A 26459-nucleotide genomic window follows, 5' to 3' on the forward strand; every position below is an offset into this window, starting at 1 on the left:
AAATTAATTTTTAAACACCGTTTGTATTAAAGTATATGTACAAACATATTTACTTACTTATAAGGGAATTAACAAGTAAGTATTTACTTACGTATAAGAGAGTTAAGGACATTATGTATAAGGGTATAAATATCTCTAAGATGAGACTTCTAAAAGGCTCTGAAATTAAATGATCATTCGTGTAAATTCGTGTGTGCGAGAGTTTAGCCGAGCGCGGGAGAATCTGCTACGTTTGAATAAAAATTTGTTCAGTCAGGCTTCGAGATGAAATACTCATTCGGGTTTACTCGGCGGAGCCGATTTTGTCCGAGCGAAAGAGAAAAACAACGTCAGTCGTGTGTGGGTTCTCTGCTTAGTTGTGTTTGGTTTTACTCGTACTCGTGCGTTAAATATATTTATAATTGTTGTTCGGTGTACGTGCAGTTATTCAAGTAACTACTATGCTTATCTTTCAGTGTGTACATTTAGTGCATCATCGTTCTAATATTGAAAAATATTGAAGAGTAATTTAGTCATTGTGTATGTAAGTAAATTTATGTATTTCTCATGTAAATGGCGTACGACAGTATAATATTTCAAAACACACTTTTCATTACGCACAAAGCTAAATGTCGTGCACTCCGTACATAATATACTCGTGTATATATATATATAATCATACCTATCTTTCAATAAAAAGTAATTCTTTTATTGCGTGCGTTCAGTATAGTAGCAGAACTACAGCAAAAAAGTTCTAGACAGTTGCATGTTTACTATAATTACGGCTATTAAACTGCACTTTAAAATGTTGTGCTGAACGTACAAATGCGACAGAATAATATTTCAAAGCATATACTTTTAATTATGCACATAGCTAATTTCGTTCTCTTCGTATACAATATATAATAAAAACATAATTATTTATTATTATTATTATTAATTATTTATTTTTAAATTAGTTAATAATTTAATCATTTTAATATTCTATTCAGTTTATCCTTTTTTTTATTCCGATTTTAAATACATTTCATTAAGTAAGTTTGCTTTTTAAAAACTTTTTTGATTAGCTTTTTTGTATATTTTTTATTTACTACTCGCATGGTATAATTTAAATGCTACAAAACTTTTCTGGTTATTATTAGGTCGTTCATATCAAATTAATATGATTATAAAGAATTTAAGAATATTTTATGATCAATTTAAATTGATAACGAGGATTAATTTTTTTTTCAGTCTGAATAGTTTTTTAAAAATATATAATAATATTGAAAGAATATTAATATAATTGTTATTTGTAAGACTACTATATCTGAATAAAAAAAAATTACGAATACTCTTTCCTTAACAGCTTAAAAACTAAATAATTTTCCAGTACAATAACGATTAATTTTGAATTAATTTAAATTTATATTTTATTAAAGAAATTAAGTATTATATTACGTTTTACTCTTTCTTCTATATTACATATATATTATAGAAAAGCATTTTAAATGAGATATTTTAAAATAATATTGTTTTGTGTGTGTGTGTGTGTGTGTGTGTGTGTGTGTGTGTGTGTGTGTGTGTGTGTGCGTGTGTGTGTAATAATGTACTATACAGCCGTATTTAAATAAATATGCAGATCTGATACAATCAAAATAGCTATGTGAATTAATAGAATAATGTGAGTTTTACATGTAAGTTAATTTACAGTAAAATATTGAATTTATTATAAGGCACGTAAAAACTAATAAAATTTAATGAAACGTTCGAGTTATTTTAGAATAAAGTTTATTTTCGATATACGTATTGTACATTGTTAAGTACATACAGTTCATATTGTACTACAGTATATTACAAACATTCCATTGTGTACAAATGACAATAACACTAATAATTTCGTTTTTATGTTTTTGAACTTCACTAATGTACAAACAGCGTACCAGAATGGATGACGCACAAGTATATTACAATTTAAATTCTACTTTGATATAATATAATCCATTGTCACGCATGTAACTTCAAATACTTATACTACATTTCCTATTTTGACTTTTAAAGGAAATAGTTAGAAATTTTTTCTCCAGGTTAAAATTTTTTACTTTATTCGAATCCAAGGTGTACCGTTTATTACGATAAAAATTATATTTTAAAAGGACTAGAATTAGGACTTATATTTGAAAATAATATAAATTTTTTATTCCCGTTAAATACTTTTTAAAATTATTTTAACGGAATTTATTACAAAACTACTATAGTCATCAATAATTTGAAACATTTTTTATTTTCCAGTTTTTTCTCCGTAGATTCTTCTAGAACCACGCAAATTTAATTTCAAATAGTGTCTTTCTTTTTCTTCCAGAAGTTTCTCATTCTTTCGGACGGTTTAGCTTTTTTCATTCTCTTCTGTTGAGTTTTTTCTTTTCACCTACAGAAACCTTTAATTCAAAAATTTTCTTTCTGTATTCTTTTCGATCTAAACAGAATTTTTCTATAATGTTGAATTTTTTTAGCTCTTCTTTCATCTGTTTAACATAGCTACCTTGACCTTATAATTCCAGAGTTGATTAAAAATTTGTTTTGTCCATTGAATTTTAGTTTTTTCATTGTTACTTCCAGGTCTTCAGTTTTATCATATATTTGTCTACAATTTTATTTCTTTATTGATCTCAGTCTGTGGCCTTCTTGGACCGTGAATTCTTCTTTCTATATTGAGTAGATTCTCTATTCCAGTTATATTATTTATAGTTTCCATGCCGTACAAGATTACTGGTCTTACAACTGTCTATAATGCCTTAATTTTGCATTTAAATATTTGTTTTTGTAAAAGTGTACTAATTTGTGTTTTTTGGTATCTGTTGTTAGTTTATCTTTTGCTGTTTATCTGTTGTTCAACATATTTAAAATGGTCCGTGATCTTAATTTTGCCATACTTTTTCTCTATTGTTTTTTTTGGGATATTTGCTGGCACTTGTCATCGTTTCTGTCTTTGAAAAGAAGATCTGCAGACCTGATTTTTTCAGTTACTTCTTTCCACTGGTCAATTTGATTAATTGCTTCTTGTTCTGATTCTGCAAAGAGTGCAAAAGTTAGGCGTTCAATCTTTCCATTATTTACTATAAATTAATTTTTTCCCCTATAAAGGATTTTGGTACTTACGTATTAACGCCAACGCAGCTACAGCTTTATTTAAAAATAAAGTAGTCAATCGGATTTTGGAGGAAAATTGGCCGATATAAAGTTTAACATAGATTCAAAACAGTCTCTTTATTAATTTTAATAAATGGTTATTTATATTTAATTATTTTATAAATATAATTTATCCAAACTTAACCTACGATCGCTTCGCTCGCTAACCTTGACTAATTAACACCGTAATTTTTTGAGTATTTATTTAATAAATTCAGTAATTATTGCAATTATTTATTATTTAAATAATCAAAACACTCCTGTTAATTAACATTCCGATTGACTACTTTGTTTTTAAATAAACCTGTAGCTGCGGTGGCGTTAATACGTAAGTACCAGGATTTTAATAGTGATACTTATTAAATAGAATACGCCTTCTAATAAAGCGTAAACGTGTTACATATAGAATTGAATACTAACAGAAATATCACCGGAATTTTAGTGAGATTGTCATGCTGATATGCAAAATTATATTCAGTTCAATGAAGAAAATAGCAGAAAACATTTTCACTTTTTTTTTATTAAACACGACAAGGGATGGAACGGAACCGAGAGGTATCGGGGGTATATTTTATTCCCCCTATTAATCACAGAGCGTGGACAGCGGTCCCTTGCTGCTGTTTATTTGTAATTATCGGGCAGATATTTTAATTCTTAATGGCGGTTATATATTCTGTTTTTATTTTTGGTGGACGATGTTGGGATTGCGTTCCCGTCCTTTATAGATCGGGTTTTGAAATGTTATTTCTATTTGGTTATTTCTTAGGAGATTAGCAAGATACTTGTGTATTTCTCCCAACGCGATTCCCCTTCAGTCCGGCCATTGAAGGCGGTGCTAGTAGAACTCTAGATCTAATAGGAATGGGTTTTTTGGGATTCTAATTTTTGGAGGGTGCCGTAAGTTATATATATTATTTTTAGAAATGACTGTACCTTTTTAAGGAGTTTCCAATGTCTCGTTTCGGATCGCCATACGGTTATTTCAATTAAGATATATAAATTTATGATATTAAAAAAATCGCTAGGCATTGTTAGATTTTCCTGTCAAATGACCCAAAATATGATACCTGATCTTCCCGGAAATAAGTATTATTCTACAGGAACAAATAATGTTTATACCTGTCTGTTATTCAATGACAGATTTTTTAAATAAATTTGTGCAATTTTTGCGTATTTGAACCCACCCAAATGAAAATTCGTAAAAAATTAGACGCTAGCTATGTACGACAAATGTATACTCGTATAGATAACATGTGATTTTTGTTTAAGCGAGTACCGTTTTTATACATGTTTTTTTTTTTTTTTTAATTTATATTCATCTGAAACCTTGGATCGTAATCTACAATTTTACATAATTTCCGCTTACATTAAGGTACTTACTTGTATCGTGTGATTAGATTCTGCTTTCTAACTTCATAGAAATCAGCCGCTTGAAAAGCTAACCATTGCTAAACGGCTGTTTTAACGTCGTCGCGACGCTGACCGCCGAATTCTCATTTAAATACAGGAATAAGTAGTAATCACTGGACACCAGGTCAGAACTATACGGTGGGTGATCAATTTGTTTTTGGCCAAATGATACAATGATATCTTGAGTACGATGAGCCGCGTGTGGCCAAGCAGTGTCGTGAAGCAACACGATTCCCGTACTGAGCGTGCCACACCTTCCGTTTTGGATTTTGTGACGTAATTTAGTCGAGGTTTCACAATATGACTCGACATTTATCGTTTCACCCCGAGGAAAAAATCGACAATCAACGGTCCTTGTTTATCCCAAGACACAGTGCACATGATTTTCAGTGCTGACATTGTTTGCTGGAACTTCAGTTTCTTGGGAAGTATTGAGCCTCTCCATTCTGGAGATTGTTGTTTTGATTCCGGTGTAATGTGAGACACCATGTCTCGTCACAGTAACACGCTTCATTGCTGTATCTCGTAAGAAAATTCAAACTACTGGCTAAAAGTTTGTTTTTGTGCGACTCAGTTAGCATTTTTGGTACCCAACGTAAGCACAATTTCCGATAATTTAAGAATACAGACACAATTTCATCAGAACACTTCCTGAAATTAAAGGAAATTCATTACATAGTGATTTAATTGTAAACCGTCTATTCCCCGGACTTTTCCATTAACTCTCTGCACCAAGTCATCGGTAATGATACATGATCGCCTACTCCGTTCCACATTGCGGCCATTTATATGGCCTCTTAAAATGTCCTAACCCATCTTCTCACCATTCCATCGGACGTAGCCATCCACGTAGACTTCACTAATCTGTCGATGAATTTCGGCTTTTTTCTTACCTCTTGCATTTAAGAAACGAATTACGGCACATATTTCACAATATTTGGCATTGTCTACAGTTACAGACATTTTAGACACGCACAGGAAACTGTAAACAATAGACCGGTTTCGATGATTTCTTTTTGTTATTTTAAAATCCCACGAACCAATAATTACGATTATGACGTTGTAAAATATTTTTTTCTAGATGTTAACGTGGATGATTTTTATCGTCTATAAAACACGATTTTAAGAAATTTTCTATTTTTGACTTCATAATCCTAGATTATTACAATATGTGCATCTCTATATCATTTAGATACACAAAGTACTATTATCCAAAAACTAAAAAAAGATTATTTGAACACCTTAAGATAAAAACATAATACATATTACGTCTTTCAATGAATTTTATTTCTCCTTTATAAAAATCCCTCTACCTTTACATCGTTTTCTTTATCTTAATTTCTAACTTCACAAGTTTGTTACTTTTTTACAAGCAGCGTTTTTTTAAGAATATCCAAAAATTAAATAAAACTAAATATAAAATATATAAAAATTTCAAAGATATTTCGTATGGAGGTTCCGGATTCGATCAAATCCCGATCAAACATGGCATCTTTTCATACGCTACTAATTTTCATCGGGATAATGAGTATAGTTTTTGATGCCGCTCTTTCATAACAAAAATATATATATATATTATTTTTATATAAAAAATAAATTGACAACAAAAAAATGTTTTAAATTCAGAAAAAAAATAATACTTCTAAATTCCTCTTTAAATTTGAAATTTTTTTAGAGTTTAAAATTAAAGCGAAAATAAGGGTAAATAAGTTAGTTGCTGGAAATTAGTTTTTTTTTAATTTAATTTTGGCCTTAAATTTAAAGAATTATAAAAGAAGTATAAGATAAGTTTTAATGCATTTTTATTTGCCAGTTTTATTTATTTTATTTTTTTTTAGTTTTCTCTTTTTGTAAAAAGATTTAGAAAAAGTATTTTATTGATGGAAAGAAATCTTCAATGATTAGATTTGTTGAAACTAAATAAATTACGTGAAGTGAATTAATTTTTTATAAATAGTAACCTATAATTTATACTGGCAGAATCATACTCCCAAAAAAAAAAAAAATAAATAAAAATACTGTAACTAAATTTTGGTTTCCTTAATTTTATTTGGCCCATAACTTTAGATATTAGATTCATAATATTATTAGAAGGTAGTAGTAAATTTGATGTTAGTAAAGTTTGTTTTTTCTTAAAACATAAAACTTAAGAGAAAAGTTTTACCTTTATCTCGCTTAGAAATAAAAAGCGACTAAGTAAAGTTTTTATTAAAAAAAGTTGTAAATTGACATAAACAAGAAATAAATATATTTTACGCAGTTTTTATGCGTTTTTATTTAACAGTATAATATTTTATTTTCATTATTACCGTTTATGGTAATATTACCATTATTACCATGGTGTAAAATAGTGTCTTGAAATTTACTTCGATATTTTTAAAATTAGAAAGTTATAAAATGAATATATATATATATATATATATATATATATATATATATATATATATACACTTACTTATATACTCATTTTGTATTTTATATATGTATAAAATACAATTTTCTGAATAAAATATCTGTTCTAAATAATTAAAAAAGGTCTAGTACTGAGATAATTTTTAAAAAATGCACCAAATAAAAAATGAATACTGTAATGTCATTTTCTTTCCGCTGGTAATAAAAAACCTTTGGTCTTCTCGACTTACTCTCTTTTTCGGAGGATGAAAACTAAATAAAACAAACACCACGCGTTATTTATTATTATTGGTAAATTTACGGTACTTGGGGAATCATTAACCGGTTTACAAAATTGTAGAATATCTTCTAGATTAAAGAAGTCTTGATTATAATAGTTTAATACGATTGTTCGATCGATGATTTATTAATTTAGTAAAATTAATATTTATTATCTGATAATCAAGAAAACTATCTGATTTATCTATTCGTCAGGGAACCAGTTTCTCCTATCTATTATACGAAACGGAAATTTTCTCCAAATTCCAAAAATAATCTTACAGAATTGTTTCAGAGCTTGTTTCGCAGCGCCCCAGGGGCACCCCGTTTGTTACTAGTTGATGGTGATGATTAGTCTAGCCTCGTATGAGGCGTTCACATCACCTCACCACGCAAGCATCACACGCAGACCCCAAGAGAAGCCCATTATTATTAAACAATTTTTTTTTAAATTTATAATTATTCTATTTTATTTTATTTAACGTAAATTTAATTCTATTATTTTTGTAATATTATTCATTCGATTGATTTGAATCATTCGGTTTAAATCCAGTTCACACAGTGATAGAATTCAGAATTCATTAATTCAATTCATGATATTTAATTATACTAACTACGAAAGTTTTCAAACTTTTCACCCCTAAAGAATAAAAAAAGGTGGTGAACCACTAAATAATTCTAATTTTCCTTTATTCTAAACACCTACAAAACGGAAATTATACATTTTTATTTACTTATGTCATTATTCGACGAGGAAAAATTGTATTTATTAAAACTCGTTCAACCCCCTGAGAATAAAATTTCATGTAGTTTTTATTCAGACAGAAAATAGAGAAACTGAAAGAGTTAGGTAATAGAACATTAATGTTCAAAAGTCTGAATGAACAACGTTGTCTAAATGAACGTTAAAGGATCTTAGAAACGAAGGGTTAAAAATAGCTTTTAGTTTTAGTTTTGGTTGAGATGTGAAATATTTATGTAATCTATATTATTTAAATATTTAATAACGCCTGTTTTCTCAACACAACTTAAACTAATTATTTTCGTAAAAATTGTCCATTTTTTATTGTTTTTTTTTTCTTTTACAAAAACTGTATTTTTCTGAGTTGAAAGCTGGGAGGGAAAGTACCGTTGAACTTACGGTTGCCTAGCTCAGTCCCAATGGTAATCCCAAAATATTCAAATCTATGTTCTTAAGTAGTGATAAATTATTATAAGTATAGCTAATATATGAAGAATTTAGGGTCCGTTTCATCAAAGTGTAGCGTTCAAAGAAATATGCTCATAACTACTTATTACAAAATTTTAATTATAGTAAAAAAAAAACTTTGCGTAAGTTAACGGTAGGTTAATGCGTCTTACAGTGATGTCATATGTATTTTACAAATATTTTAGATAACATTTGAGTACTCGCGTGCGTTCTACAGGAATTGGAGTTGATCGGAGTAGTACAGGCAATTTGTCATCAAAGTAGGCTGTATTTGAAAATCCTTACCTTACCTATCTTTTGTCCTTGCGTTAGGGGTGATGAGGGAAGCTTAACTCCAGATTTTTAACATCCCCCTCCGATAGATTTTTGAAAAACTCAAAAAGTTTTTGAATGCGTTTTTCTCTGAATCTATGCATTTTAGAGAAACGTTTTTCAAACAAAAAATGCACAGGACATTCTCCTCTACAATTAATGTTTTTGAAGTTATGCCGTATAATTTGAAATTGGAATACTAGGTGGCGCTGAATTTGTAAACGCGCTGAATTTGTCACATTTATCAAATTTAATTAAAATAAATATAAAATAGGTATTCAAAAATTAAAGTTATAAAAAATAATTTCTCAGAAAATTAACAGAATTTGTATTTAATTAATTCAGTAACGATTGTTCTGTTTTCTTAGTTGTAAAGGGATATATCTGGAAATCAGACAATTTTTAATATTCTGTTATATTTTAATCCATTTTTAATAAAATTTGACATTATTAAGCTACGTTGTAGTACTAATGATAAAATCATTAATTACATTTTCTACTTCTTACTTAAATTATTCTGTTACTTCTACACGATACTAGAAATGACCGTAAAACATTTATACGAGATAAATTTCAACCACAATAATACAAAGACATAGATTAACAAAATGAAAAGAGATAGAAACACCAGATTGTAACATCCGGAAACAAGACACGATGTGACAGCATCTGTAATACGTGACACTGTCAGAATTTCCCTCGACTAAACAGTGTAAGTTTAGAATTATGATGCTTTCAATTAGTTTGTATTGTTTGATACGAAAATGTTTGCATATCGCTGTACCTCAATAAAAAAAATATTTAGTCGCATTTGTAATTTTATCTATACCGATGATATATTTAGTTGAAGTCGGATAAAACCAGTAAATTTTTAGTTATCTGTCAGAACAGTTCAGCTGTCGTTAAAGATACATACTCATAGAATTTGTTTTTTTATCTCTCCAAGTGTACAATGTCTAATTAAAAAATTTATACATTGTGCTTAATTAAACACGATTGCAAAATATTCAATCAAGCTTTAATATATTGGTTATGCATCGAATTATTATGCTTGTATGTTCAATGTAATGTTACGTAGTTTAATTTTATTTACGTATTTTACTATTTATCTCATAAATTTAATTCTATTTAAATAATTTTAAAGCAGATTTTTTAAAATAAAACTAATTAAAAATTTTGAAGTTTGAAATAGTTTTTTCTAACTGATTAATTGAAAATATTTTTTTTTTACATTATTTGATGTAAACATCAGAAAATAAAAAAATAAACAGGAATTAAAAATAAATTAAAAAATAACATTAATAAAAAAAAAAAATGTATGCAAATGTTTCTTAAATGTCATTAAAAAAAGAAACAAATCAAAAGAAAAAAAATTAGCGAACAGTTTGAAAGAATGAAATTTTAAGTTTAGAATGTTTTTTTTTCTTTTTTCTGTTCCCTTTATTATTATTATTATTCTTGTTATCCAAGCTTTGTTTCTTTCATATTTTATTGACAGAATGCGTAATTTCTTTACTCCTTCTAGTAATCATAAAAATATGCAACTTACCTTAATATAACTGCTGATCTTTCCTTTGAGTCGATCGAATTATGCAGTGTATTCTTAACAATTCTTGATTCGTTGTTCCCCACTAACTTTAAGACAAAATTATATTCTGATGGGTTTAGTCTAAAGAATTTTCGAAACAATTCCTCATCGGTTTTGAAATGATTATTAATCGAGTTTCCGGCATATCCTTTTCATTTTATTCTTTTAAAAAGTTGATTTGAGTTGGTTCTTAATAGATCAGTTTTACTGGTTATGCTTTTTTTTTCTCCTAAATCATCAACCATAAACGCTTGAAGTGTTTTTAAATCCATTTTGCCAGTTAACACCAGTGAATTAATTTGTACTGCGTTTACTTCCAGAGCTCGGAACAAATTAGTGTTGACTGTTGGCGACCGCCGAATCGTTTGAGAGAATACTGCCAGCGAGTCGTTACAGCCTGCCAGCCTCTATTGGCAATTATCGCCGCTGACAGTTTCAGTGAAATTATATATGTAATTGTAATGTGTAATGTTTTTATCTCTCCCTCTCTCTCCCTCTCTCCCTCTCCCTCTCTCTCTCTCTCTCTCTCTCACTCTCTCTCCCTCTCTCCCTCTCCCCCCCCCTCTCTCTCTCTCTCTCTCACTCTCTCTCTCTCGCTCTCTCTCTCTCTCTCTCTCTCTCTCTCTCTCTCTCTCTCTCTCTCTCTCTCTCTCTCTCTCTCTCTCTCTCTCTCTCTCTGTGTGTGTGTGTGTGTGTGTGTGTGTGTGTGTGTGTGTGTGTGTGTGTGTTTGTTTGTTTGTGTGTTTGTTTGTTTGTGTGTGTTTGTGTATGTATGTATACGAGGTGCAACAATAAAGTAATGAGACTGATTTTTCTTTGCAAGATGTGGCAACCCTGCAGCTTGGGTAGGCACACCAGTGAACGCGTGTTTGTGTCTCTCGTCACAGAAATGAAACCGCAAAGTATTACGCAACTGTATACCATTTCTTTTTGCGTTAAATCGGGTGAAAATGCGACGACAACTTATCGTAAGCTTCAGAAGGCTTTTGGAGAGGAGGTTATGTCAAGAGCTCAAGTTTTTCGGTGGCATAAAATTTTTAGTGAAGGCAGAACGAATGTTGAAGATGAAGACTAGAGTGGACGAACATCAACCTCACGGACAGATGTCAACTTGACCAGGGTGCGTGAAATCGTACGATCTGATCGAAGATTATCCGTGAAAATGATTGCAGAAGAACTTAACATAGATCGAGAAATGGTTCGTCTAATATTAACTGAAGATCTTGGTATGAGAAAGTTTGTGCAAAAATGGTTCCCAAAAATCTCACACTACAACAGCGAGAAACACGGAAAAATGTGGCAGCCGATCTGTTAGAGCAAACGGAAATCAATCCAGATTTGTTGAGCCGTGTTATCACTGGTGATGGTTTTTTTCAATACGATCCAGAGACAAAACGCCAAAGTTCGCAATGGTGCTCAAAGGGATCACCCAGACTAAAAATGCTCACATGTCAAAGTCAAAAGGGAAATGCATGCTTGTGTGCTTCTTCGATTCCAAGGGAATTGTTCATACAGAGTGGGTGCCTCCTGGACAAACAGTTAACAAATATTTCTACAAAGAAATTTTAGAAAGTCTTCGTAAACGAGCTCTTCGTGTCCGTGCCAACATTGCTGATAATTGGATTCTGCATCACGATAATGCGCCATCCCATCCTACTCTGTCAGTACAGCAATTTTTAACCTCAAAACAAATTTCAGTACTACCACAGCCACCTTATTCACCGGAAAGTCGCACGGATCGCTCCGTGCGACTTTTTTCTATTTCCAAGAGTCAAAATGGTGGTCAAGGGACCCATTTTCAAACAACACAAGATGTCCAAAAAGCTGTGACGAGGGTCTTGGAGGATGTTACAGAAGATGAGTTCCAGAAATGTTACCATCAATGGCAGAAGCGCTGGAATAAGTGTGTGCAATCAGAGGGGAACTACTTTGAAGGAGACAACACTAAACATGACTAAAACGGAAAGCAACTTTTTTTTTTCACATCAGTCTCATTACTTTATTGTCGCACCTCGTATATATATATATATATATATATATATATATATATATATATATATATACACACACGTGTATATATTTTTATATGGTTTTTTGAAAGTAAACTTTTCGTAGCATTTCCCATATTGATGAGCTGATTGTTAAGTTCTTTCTAAACAATTAAATAAATTTGTTGAACTTACATAAGAAATAATTAATCTTGTAATAATTCATACCACACACACGCGCGCGCGCGCACGAGCGCACACACACACACACATATATATATATATATATATGATATATATTAATTATGATTACATGATATATACAAACATTAATTTCATTACGTCTTTCAGATATATATATAATTCAGACGTAATGAAATTAATGTTTGTAAATTTTCAATCAACTATTGCTGACATATACTAAACTAATTTCTATTATGGATTAAGTAAATTTATTACAAATTACGAACTTACTTCACCAAAATCTTTGGGAATTTATTATTATATATTATCTTTATATAATTTTTTTTTTTTTTTAATGAGCTCATTTCAATTGTTTTCTCTTTCAATGTAATCTTTTCCTTTATTTAGTACCTATAACAAATTTTAGATTACATTAAATTACAAGGAAAACAGAGGCATGTAATCAAATTTTAATACCTTAACATACATTTAACCTCAGTAAATATTAAAGTTGAATTTAACTGTTTTTCCTTTGTATAAGGTTTATATTAAGTATGTTAATCATTTAAAATTAAAATTAAACTTGGCTTTATCGAGATTTATTTTCATACTGAAGATTAAAACTAATTTACTAGTGAGGAAAAAAAACGAAATATAAACCAATCTGCAAAACCAATATCCAATCAAACACAAATTCATCTGCACGTTATGTAATTATGTTACTATTGTATTACATGTATTATTCCTGTAGCACTAATTAAACTGAAAATGTTTCGTTGAATGATTTTGAAATAATTAAAACAAGGCTGTCGTATAACTTTCCTAAAGGGAATTATCATGTTCAGCAGCAGATTCATTGAATTTATATTACCCTGCAGTATTACTTTTAGAGAAATGATTTGATTCATTAATACGTAATAGTATCTGAATTGAAATCTAAAGAATAAACTTGTAATGTGGTGCCCACAAAAGATTTTTTTTCTTTTTTGATGGTATTAAATGGTGTATAATTTAAAATTTAAAAATTTGATGTGGACACCACGTAACTTCCTTGTACGCCTATTAAATTACATATAAACATTTTATTTTTTAAAGTGAAGTACATAAAATTTTATTTCGTTAATAACTTCTGATTTTTTTTATTGTTATTATTGAATTATTATTTCAATCAAAGTTTAATGATTATTAATAAAACAACATATTTAAATTAAAAAAAAAAAAAAAATAGTGAAAAAAAAATTGAGATGAAGTCTGATTCGAACCGAAGTGCATTCCTTTTGTAAGATCCAAATATTTCATTAATTAAAATTTTATTTGGTTATAACTCAGAAACCAATGAAAATAAGTATCACTTATGATATATCGTTGAAAAGCTCTCAGTGAGAGCTTATTACTGCAGTTAAGAAAACGTCCAAAATCCAGGTGCACAAAGATGTTACAACACTGTTAAATCTAAAATTTTAACATCCTACGGCTAATCATTTTTGAGTTATGCGATACGTACGTATGTACGTACGTACATACATCACGCCGAAACTAGTCAAAATTGATTCAGGGATGGTCAAAATGGATATTACCGTTAAAATCTGGAAACCGAAAGTTTTCGCGTTAACAATACTTCCTTTACTTCGTACAAGGAAGTAAAATGGGAGAGGCAGTTTTCGCCAAACTTAATTTTGATTTTTAGTTCCTTGTACGAAGTAAAGGAAGTATTGTGATCGCGAAAAATTTTGGTTTCCAGATTTCAACGGAAATGTCCATTTTGACCATCCCTGAATCCATTTTGACTAATTTCGGCATGACGTTGACGTCTGTACGTACGTACGTACGTATGTATCTCGGATAACTCGAAAACGATTAGCCGTAGGATGTTGAAATTTTGGATTTAACACTGTTGTAACATCTTTGTGCACCTCCCCTTTTGATTGCAATCAACTGGACCAAGTATCCAAAAAAGCCCAAAATCCAAAAGATTTGCATTTTGGGCTTTCTTAATTGCAGTAATAAGCCCTCATCGAGAGCTTTTCAACGATATATCAAAAGTGGTACTTATCTTCATTGGTTCTAGAGTTACAGCCAAATAAAATTTTAATTAATGAAATATTTGGACCTCACAAGGAAGGCACATCGGTTCAAATCCAACATCATCTCCTTTTTTTTAAGTTTAAGTATATTCATCTATTAACAAAATTATTAATCTCTAATTGTAAAAAAAAGTTTACAATAAAGAATTATTCAATAATAATAATAATTATATAAAAAAAAATATTAGAAGTTATTAATGATATAAACGTTTATGTACTTTTCATTTTAAAAAAATGTGATATGTAATTTAAATAGACATACAAAGAAGTCATGTAGTGTCCACATGAGATTTTTTTTTTTATATTTGTCGTATAAAATTAATTTTTAATACGATGAAACTAATTATTAAGTTGTTTAAAATTTGAAAGTTTTAAGTCGTTTGGATTAAGAAGTGGGCGGACAGTCAATATTCTTTCTAAAAACGTTTTGTTTCATATTTCGAAAACCAGTTGACCAAAAACGTTGAAATTTAGCATAAATATTTGGCTGTATGCACATATATCTATACTTTGACCAATTTTTCAATTCTAACTAGTCAAGGAGCCATTATGTAATCCATATATATAAATTCTTTTTTTTTTTTTAGAAAACCGAATATTTTTTAGCTTTGTTAAATAAATTGCACCAAACTCGACCAACTTTTTGAAGTAAATAATTAATTACTCCAATAAATAAACGTTTAAGCTCCAGAATATAAGGGGTTGAATGAGGCCTGTACTTAAAATATTAGATATTTTAACTTCAACTTTCAAATTGAAAATCCAACTGTATCGATTAATGATGTTAAGATGGAAGTTTTTAAAAAAAGGGATTCCTCTATGTCCCGACTTAAGAATTTTAATCTATTTTGTATTTCTTGTATTTTCTAATAATTTGTATTCAATTTATGGGCGTTATTAAATATTTACATGAGGAGCTGTCTAGCAAAAGGTAAATGAAACCCAAATATTTTTAATAAAAATTTTATTTTTATCATTTATACTTTTAATACTGTATTTTCCGAATAATAATATTTACAATTTTTATATAAAATTAAATGAATTTAATTTATTTTATTGTATTATTTCAATTTTAAAACTTTGTTGAACGTAAAAGACAGAATCGGGAAAGTTTTGCAATCCTACTCCGTTTTTTTCCAATTCAATTCTTTAAATAAACAATCATAAAAAAATACATATGTCCAAATATGGAACCTCCTGCATTTTGAATTTGATAAGACATATTATATGATCGTAACTAAATTAATAATAATAGTTTAAATATGATTTGAAAACAAGAAAAAATGTAATTTTTGTGAATAATATATATTTTTTTTTTTTTTTACTCGAGCAAATAATAATTTGAAAAAGATAGAGTTTTAACTTAAAGAATCTCTTTCTTAATTTCTAGAACCTTTGCCATGCTAGTAATTTACTTTTTAAACAGATCTGTTTGTATAATTTAGAAAAAAAAGACTGTATAGTTAGAAAAAAAAGACTGTATTGTGAGTTTTTTTTTAATTTGGGTCGTACAAAAAAAAATTTTGTAGGGTTTTGTTTTGGGTTCCATTTGCTTAAATGTTTCGACTTTAAGAAAAAAAAAAGTGACTCCGTTTAATAAAATTCAATTCTTAGCCTAGGTTCTTAAACCAGTATTAGGTAATTTGAGGGCTACCTCTCGATATCGATTCACTTACTATTTTCCAACTCTTATCACAATAAAACAAGTTACATTTGTGTTGAAAACGGTTGATTTTTTTTATTAAAGTCGCTTCTTGTTTTACTTCGTTCCAAAATTTTTATACCCAGTTAGTTAAAATAAAACAGTACCATTTTAAGAAAAAAAAATTATTTGATTAAGATTATACAATGAACTTATTTTTCACATATGAGAATTATTAAAACTCATATGATTAATCTCTTTTACCTGAAGCTTTAGATTAAAACATTTTATAAAATACCAATCTCTTAATTCTCTCTGTCTATTACTTTCTCTCATTCTCGCCAGCCCTCATTATCTCTCTCCCTCTGTCATCTTACCACCTTATTCTACAATCCTCTCTCCCTCTTCATGCTCACAAACATCCGCCCGTACACACATACACTCTAATCTTACTTAATCGACATATCCATATCGTTCCTAACTCTATATCACTCTTGATGATGGATTTGAACGTCATGATATTTCAATCGTCAGCGATATTAGAAAAACGATATGGAATCTCATAAATGTGATACGGTCCCCATTCCTTATCTTATCGATTCATTTCTCCTTTCGTTATTACTTGACAACGGTATTACCTAATCTCAAAAGAAAAAAAATATATTTCCCGGTTAAAAAAGTATTATAAAAATAATTGAATTAATTATTATTAAAATATTTTGTAATATTTTTTTATTTTTTTATTATCTTATTAATCTCTCAGATTTTATATTAACTTAAAACAAGATGTTATAAAAATTTAACCAATTTTTTTGTTTCTGATATCACCTGAAACCAAAACTACAAAAAATTTAATTGTATAATTCTACATGTATGTTTATTTCGACCATGTATAATATGTTTGCACGTTGGCATTTACTTTAATTTAATCTCAGGATTGATTAAACCTACATTTACATAATTCGTTTTAATGACTTTAACATAACGGGAATAATTCTATAGAAATACTTAAATAATCAAAGAGAAAGATGTTTTAGAAGTATTATAATAAGAAGAGATTAGGATTTAATTAAAATTTTAAATGTAACACCTTTTTAACTTCTCAAAAAATAGTAAAATATTAGCATACCTATCGAAATTTTGCAACCGTAATAAGTAATTTGGGCTACAATTACTGTTCCATTCCACGTCGAGTCGTCCGGTGCTACGATCTAGTGGGTGCTAGCGCTAACCGGAAAGTTAAGCCGTACTAGCATTCTACGTTAGAATCCCGCTCGGTGCGGTCGCATTTTTCATTTCGTCTGGATGGACAATCAGTGTTACTCATAGTTACTAGCATTCGGCGCTCGAATCTGATCCAAGGCGGTCACGTCATACTCTTAGTCCGGATGGACTCCATTCTTTGTTCGGATGAACGTTAGTTTTAATGTTTTATTTAATTTTTTATTTTTATATGTCAAGTTATACGTTAAGTTACAATTCATTTCATTAACTGTCAAGACGACAATTCATTAAACCATTATTCAACAAGCAACAAGGCGTTATCTTCATTCATCACCTATGAATATACAGTCAATACTCGCTATAAAATCTACCAATTAGTAAAAATGCACAGAATAAAGATTACCCTTTAATTTTTTATACTTCATCTGCTATCGCATGATCTTACCTTGATATGTTATGTATAGATTTCCCGAAAATGTAAGTGATTTTTCTCTTCAGATAATAAAATGAATCTTACAACCCAAATTTTGAATGCAACGTTGATTTGTTAAAAAACGGGTGATATATTAATTAAAATAATAATTATTATAGTAGATAACCAAAGATATAGAGTATGAGACCCCAATAAGGCTAACAGCGACCGACTCTCTCAGCCTAGTGCATCCGGACCTGCATACCCTCCTGTACAGCCGCTGCCACAGTTGTCTGACTGCACCCACAAATTCGATCAGAAAGAGTGAATGGCCGCTTCAGACTTTCTTCCTCCAAGATTCGCCAAGAGATCAGTAAGCCCACATATGACGGTTTAAAAAATCGACGTATACCTCTATATCGGTATTGCGGGAATGATAGCAAGAGAAAACTACCACATCCCTTATATTAGTCCAAACATATCCCAGACCACGTCCAAAGTTGACCCATGGCATACCACCTACGGGAAAACCGAGACAGACGTCACACTCTTTGTCTGCAAGCCATTTGTCACCCACGACTGATTTCTTGTTACGTTCGGAGGTGGCTAATATGTCAGCGACATTTTGGAGAGCCACTTGCCAGCAATTGTCGACTACCTGACCGAACGTGTAGGTTGTGAGTTGAAGAATTTTCATTTCACTCAGGACAGATACCACAGAGCCATTTCCTCTGAGCCACACAGCACGCAACTTGTGCCCCGGCTTGCCACAATTAAAGGACAGGGTTGTGCGATCTACACCGGTGCAGTTCGACGCCACGTGGCGGACCTTCCAGCATTTGTAACATCTTGTTTCTGCATCCCAAATAATGGCTCGGCACGCAAGCAACCAACTCGCTTGGCTACCCATTCGACATAATTAATGTAGCTTTTTCTGTGGATCGAAAGCGGGACGAAGAGATGTCAGGCTAAACTCCTCCCCCCGACCAAGAATGCTCCCAATACTTTCCTTGACAGTACTCTCGGTTCGTTGATGACATCAGTGGTACCCAGTAATTCAGAGGGCCGACGCCGGACAACCAGTTATAGGAGTTCTTCGTCACAGACGCCACTTTCCAATTTAACTGCCAGATCCGACCCCCAGTACGGCTCCGTTTGGAAGCCCGTTGTTACCTTGCTGATCGATGGAGACAACTCTAATAAGTCTTCTAATTCCGAAGCCAAGATGGTGAGATCTTTGTCAAGAAGCTTAATCTCACTTTTTGTGCCGCGATCTGTAACTCGACCCAGGTCGTCGGCCAATACCTCTAGCCTGGCTACAAGCGTCTCCAGATCACCAGAACGCTCCTCCTCGTCCGAGGAAGTGACTCGAAGGCGCTTGGCTGCTGAGAAAATATTCTGTTCGGTCGGGATATGAGTAGAAAGCCATTTTCCTCTGCCCATAGTCAGAGAGCTTGTAGAGTCGCGGGTAAGGTACTCCTTCCTCACCGGCGACCGCTCCAACTTCTTACTGGCCTGGGATGGACTCTCGTCCATCTCATGGCTATGCGGTTCGACTGATCAAAAAAATTTCTATGAATTCTTGTTTGGGGACCAAAAACGCTTAATTTTATACTCCACACACCAATTTGTTTTGGGGTCGGTGGCAGAGGAGAAGGTAAAATGTATCTGATAGAATCTGAGGTCAAAAGATTGGGACTGGGGTTCTGATCAGTCTAGATACAGAATGACTTGCTAGAGGAAGGAAGAATAAAGACATTATATGAAAAAGGAAATTCCTCCTTATAATCTAGTTCGACATCGAAAATTTTACCTCACCTGAAACTAAAAGAAAAAATTTACTAAGACCTTGTTTACAAGTTACGCACTTCTTGTCTGAAATCGCACAGCAAAGAGATACGCTAAAATGATCCTTATTGGCTATGGCAATAAGGTCGATCCCACTGAAAACTAAATAAAGAATGCGTCCGTTGTCCAATAATCTTAAAATCACTTAAACACATCCAGCAATATACCAACCGACAGTTCCGATCCTCCGTATCACAAAATCTACACAGAAAACCCAACAGCAGAGAAACTAACAGCACATCTATCCAGCAATAGTGTTCTTACTCAACTCCTACTTACACAACTCTTATTCTTACTCAACTGAAACCGATTTGAACCTACGGAATTTAACTTTGGGTTACGACAACCCACATCGAAGTCGTATAACGATTCCAGAACAAAGTATTGTGAAATATAACAAAAAAAGCGCCGTGGTTTGCGAAAGACACTAAAATACACGATTATTTGGGATTGTTTGAGAGGAAATACGGTGATTCGTTACAATATACAAAATAAGACTGAACAAATGTGAACTGCTCTCGGTTAACCTCCTGGATAATAGCGAGGACGTTAGGCACCTAAAGCGACGCATATATTAGATGTGTAAGTTCAAGATTTGAGGTGAATCAGCTAGGTGTTGTGCATCGGCAAAATTCTTCATTTCGTTTCGTCACTTACTTTTGTTGGTTCTTTGCTTTGTTTCATCGTTTCTTTGTTTCATTAGTTATTCTTTGTGGGATTGATAAGTCTATTTTTTGGTGTTCTCTTTGGTTTTTATGTTCTGAACTTTATTATTTTTGTTTGGACTCATTTTTGTATGTACTTATTTATTTTTATTATATATTTATGTATACTGTGTAAGATATGTAAATATATGCATATATATGTATACATATACAGTTCTTTGACGGATTTCAATGGAATCTCCAAATAAATTCAAATTTACTTTTGGTAAATTGGAACCGATTATAAATTAAACACTGTGGCAAAAAAAAATAGAGTTTTTAATTAATTACCCAAAAATATATTTATTGACGTGTTTCCAATTATATTTTTTAAAAAGATAACAGGTTAAATCTTTGTGCATTTTTACTGGTATAACTCTTAAATTCACAAGTTTTTCATTTTATTTTCTTTAGAAAATATACTATAGGAAAAATTAACTTATTAATTTTCCATTACAGAAATAATTTTTTTAATTTTCAAGACAGGAAATTTCAGCAACAGTGAGTGAACTTGCCAGTTTTAATTAACTTGAGATGTATCTTAGAAAACTATTTGTTGTAAATACAACTACAATCTATGATATTTTTACCTTCGTTTTGAAGCGACAAAATACTAATAAGTAGCTAAGTTTTACTTCATTATTAAGTACTTATATTTACAAATATTCCAGTCTAAAAAAGACTGTATACGGAGTAATTAAAACGAGTTTTCGGAATATAAAACTGGTTTTTGAAACTTTTTTTGTTGGCAACGTTATGCAGGTAGATCTTCCCAAAATCTCTTTGAAATTAAATTAAGTTAATGTTTATCCAACAACAATTAACTTAAATACATACTCAGATATTTAATTTTTTTTCTTCATAAATGTAGTAATATTCTGTATCGATTTTATATATTTATTATCTTTAAACAGTTACATCATTATTTTCTAATTACGTTCAACTAAGAACCGCGTTTATACTTTTCTTAACCTTTCTCTTCTTCCTTTCCTGCCGTATTATTTATGTACTTCGATGGCCTTATTAATTATCTTGTATTACTCTTTTTTGTTTTGAAACTTCATTCTTCGTAGGAAACCCTCTTTCGAGAGATTACTTTTATTTTTTTCTTCATTTGCTCGCGATTTTGTAAGTCCAGAATTTCTAATTCTGCTTTAAGTATTTATTAAGTTTATCACAATATACGCCTTTAAGTATTTATTAAGTTTATCACAATATACGCTTATAGTTTTTCTTTCAAGATAAAAAAGGAGGATTTTCTCCTCTTAAATTATATTATCACTCATCTTTAAAATGTGGCCATAAAAATTAATTTCCTCTTATGCATTATTTCTGGTAATGAAAGCGGAATTTATATATATATATATATATATTGTGTCGTCCTTTATAGGGCCAAATATTTTCCTTAAAAATTTATTTTCTTTCTTTAGATTTTTTTTTAAAAGGTCGGTATCGATCATTTTTAAACATTCTGTAGCGTGGAATATATTTTGAACGAATCGCCTACCCAAATTTTGAATTATAGAGATAGATTTTTTGTTGGATAGGTTTTGTGTTTGACGATAGGTCAATCCCAATCTGTCGGTCCAATTTCTAAGAGGTAATTTTTCTTGCCGTTCCATTCTACAGTTTCGCTGAGGTAATTATACTAGTTTAATTTTTCTGTTTTTTATACACCAGATTTAAAAAAAAAAAATTTGGAACATTCTTGTTATTTGTCATATATTATCTTTTTTCAAAATATATTTGTAGGCCTGCTATTCTACTGTTTCCTGTAAAATGTCTGTTTATTATGTTGCTATTTGTTTCATTACCATTACTTCATGTAATTATTACTTTTATGTAACAAAATGACTGAAAACTATTTATTTTATTATTCATTAACTTTTTTAAAGTTTATAATGTTACTCTAAATCAAAATTTTTTAATCGAAGGATCCTTCAGGGGAAATTGTGGAGCAGTTCCTTTTTGTAATAAGTGAAATATCGCATCTGCTATATGAAAAAACATTTTTAAAAAGTTATTAACTATGTGGATAAGAATTAAAAAGAGTTGATAATCAGCGAAACTATGCATGATTGCTGTTCAGTTTTTTTTTAAATTACAAGTAATTTATTTACAGCATAAATGCTTTTATACTTTTGTATATTATTATGCTTTTACGGCCAACATGGGACCACTTAAGTCAATTTTAGTTAGATCTTTTCTGAGAAAAGCTTGTTATTTTACTCTTCCGAGCTGCCCAGTATTTCTTCATCCGTTCAGATCTTGCTTTCTTTTCTTCATCTGTAAACACCCTCTTCGTTGTATTTTGTCGTTTGTCTGTCTTTTGTTTAAATCGAATGTTTTTGTCTTTTAGTTTTGTAGTTTTTCCAGTTTTATTCTGTAGGTCAGTCAGGGAAATTCCCAATTCTTTCATATCTTCTCTAATTTCTTTGATCCATCCTACTTCTAGCTTTTGGAACCAGAGCTTTTCATTGATATTTCTTGACAGTTTTGTTTCCGGTATCCTTATGAGATGACCAAAGAAAGAGATTCTTTTTTTTCCGCATAGTATCAGTAACAGGCTCTATTTCTCGATACACCACCTCGTTTGGCACAATCCACCATCGGCCTTCTTTTTGGTGTTTTTATTGATACACGTTCTGACAATTCTCCTCTCTATTTTCAGAATTTTATCAATTCGGTTTTTCTGAGTAATTTTGAAAAGGGTCTCGCTTCCGTAGGTGACTTCTGGCTGAACTACAGTTTTATAATGTTTAAGTTTTGTTTTAGTCGAAAGGCATTTTTTGTTATATGTTGACCAAGCTAATTTTTGGGATTTAATCATTTTATTTGTCCTGTTTTGCCATGTCACTTTTTCATTTAAATTTAAGTTATTATTTCCCCTAGATATTTAAATTGTTTTACTATTTTAATTTTCTGATTACGGTAGTTTACCGTAATTTGCTCTATTACCAGAGGATCTATGGCCATTAGTTCAGGTTTTTCGAAAGAGATATGAAGACTATCTTTTGTGCTAGGTTTTGAAGGCCTTTGAATGAAGGCATTTGTGTTTTGGCTTCTTGAATATTATTTGCTAAAAGAGCGAGGTCATCTGCAAATCCCAGGTAATTTAGTGTGATAGAGCTTATCTTAGTACCCATTTTTATATTTTTGGGATTTATTTCATACCATTTTCTCATGACAAATTCGAGAGTGCAGTTAAAAAGGAGTAGAAGAGGCCGTCTCCTTGCCTCAATCGAGTTTTTATGGAAAAGGGTATATATACTTTTGTATATATATATATTCTATATATATATATATATATATATATATATATATATATATATATATATATATATATATATTATGTATATATGTATATATATATATTCTATATATAAAGTTCTAAAAAATTAAATAACTTATAAAGTTAATAAATAAATAAATATATATAAATATATATATATATAATGTTATATAAAGAGGTCGAGGGTTTTATGTTCAGGATATACAAAAAACTACTCGATCAACCGCAACCAAATTTTTACCCATGTTTCTTGGCGTAACTGAGAAAGTTTTTAGTTGTATTTTATCTCGAAAAAAAATGTATGTGCAAACTATTATATGAGCTGTGAACTGTAAGTCAGTATCACTGTGTGAGCTGGATTTGAACTGAATGATTCAAATCAATCGAATGATAATATTACAAAAATAGTAGAAATACATTTATGTGGAGTAAATCTATATTTTTATCTATCTATATCCCTACTATTATATAAAGAGTACGAAGGTTTTTGTTTGTTCGGGATAAACAAAAACTACTCGATCAATCGCAAACAAATTTTTACCCATATTTCTTGCCTAACTGAGAAGGTGGTAGATGTAAATGTATGAATTTAGATGTATTCCGTCTCTTGATTGTTGTAATCCTGATAATTTGAAAGGATACGATTCTTTTAATATTTTACTCTTCAAGGGAGCTAGGGCCTTGGTCTGTGGCTTAAAACCTTCCAGTTACGATTCTGATTTTGATTTGAGAAAGGAACTTACAGGATTGATTAATTACTAAATTCTAATTATTACATAACTCATTGAAATAAAATAATTAGAAGATTTCACAACAATAAAAATAGATTAATTTTGTTGCTACAGAAACGTTGTTAATAAATTCTCATTTCTGTAACAGAAGATGCAGAGATCACTGGTGGAACTGTTTTTGTCTTTGGAATGAATTTTAAGTTGATTTTACAGAGGGTACCTCCCTTCCGATCCTGTTATTATGCCAGAAACGAAACACAGACACAAACTCGCGAAGACGGGCGGGGATTTTCACGTTTTCTAAATATTGTAATTTTACGAAGTGCACTTATAACCTCGTGTTAACTCACCTTTCTATTGTAGGTAGCTCGATCACGTTTCTATGTTCACACCGATATAATAGGCTCGTGTAGGTAGTTGGGGTTTTAGTCGTAGATCATACATTGATCATTTTAAGCGTGCACTTCGGTAGGGAAGGGAAGAAAAAGAAAAAAAGGCACGAAGATCCTCTGCAGGACCTTGTACCTGTACTAAAAGATAAGTATCGCGCCTCGCCCGTCTTATGCACGGAGATTAACACATTTCACTATGCAAAGAAATCCTGAGTTAAAATTACACTAAAGTATCACAGGCTCGCGAGACGGGCGAGTATCGTACATAACTTAACACTTACATTGTGAAATACAGTAACACTTAACACAAGTAGGAACTCACACGTAGGGGCTCGCCTGTCAAATGAATGTAGATACCAAGTGTGTATTAACAGGAAGGAGAGGAAGTATCCCTCACAATATTAATTTGTTTTGTTTCAAGAAATAAAAACCTGTAAACTCAAAAAATATTTAAAGAGAATAAAATTGCACTAACGTGTTAATCGCATTTATAATCATAACTTCTAAAACAAATGATTTAATTATTACTATTATTTAAAATATTTAAAAGTATATAAATTAAATAAATTTACAGTAAACATGAAATAAAATTTCTTATTCACTAATGACACAATAAAAAGCTGAACCAAAAGATTTATTTTTCTTCATTTATTTAAATATTTTTATTTATTTCTAAATCAAGTCAGAAATGGGTAGATATATTACTCCGATTATAAAGAAAGGAACTGTTCAGAATTTGCCTAGATGGATTGAGGTGTTAAAACTTTAATCACGGTGGCATCATAGGATATTCAATTAATTTGTGAAGTACAAAATAGGTTGATTGGAATTCATATTATTTAAAATACAAATACATGAAATAATGTTAAGGTAAATATATGAAGATATTAAATATGAAAAATAACTAACTACAAAGTAATTCATAATTCAAAAGGCGTTCATGCAAATTATTTAAATACATTGAATAGGAAGCAAAAATATAGGAAGTAAAAAAAAATAATTGGTATTATTTAATAATAATTCATCGACAGAATAATATTTTTAATATTAAAAAAAAAAACTTTTAATTTTATTTGAAATAAATTTGTGAGGATATTTTTTAAATGGTTCGGTAATTAGTAAGAGACAAAGGACGCATAATAGGACCCTTTCTTTATTTTACTTTCTTCATTTTATTTTTAAATAAGACATTCAAATTGCTGCAAAATCCTGGAAGTTTAAGATCTATTTCTAAGAATTGTTATTATTACGGTTTAACGGAAAGCTATCCTTCTTTGAGTATCTGAACAAATCGACTTTTCCAACGTCCTTAGTCTTTAATTAATTTGGATAATCGTCGTACTGGATGAAGTTAACAAAATAATTTTTGTATACAGAACAATAATATTTAATTATGGTTACAGTCGACCCAGAGAGAGGGAGATACGGAACTTATGGGTTGTATATCTCAAAGTTTTACTTAACGGTTAAATGATTTAATGCCTTTTAGGTAGCTGAAGTACTCTCCGATGGTATTTAATCTTATTCAGAACTGCTCTTCATAAAGCGATGGGATCAGTAACCCTTTTTTTCATTTTTGTCGTTTCTGGACTTAAATTCGCATAATTTATAAAATAGTACAA

At 30.5% G+C, this 26459-nt stretch overlaps 1 long non-coding RNA gene across 1 annotated transcript in view; it reads left to right on the forward strand.

Moving 5' to 3' along the window:
* Positions 1 to 401: 401 nt before the first annotated feature.
* Positions 402 to 26459, forward strand: part of LOC142324605 (uncharacterized) — a 205548-nt gene continuing 179490 nt past the window's right edge. The window contains exon 1 of the long non-coding RNA XR_012756343.1: positions 402 to 523. This is a non-coding gene — a long non-coding RNA (uncharacterized LOC142324605). The remainder of the gene's footprint in view (positions 524 to 26459) is intronic.

This window comes from Lycorma delicatula, chromosome 5, assembly GCF_047948215.1.
Source record: "Lycorma delicatula isolate Av1 chromosome 5, ASM4794821v1, whole genome shotgun sequence".
NCBI lineage: Eukaryota > Metazoa > Arthropoda > Insecta > Hemiptera > Fulgoridae > Lycorma > Lycorma delicatula.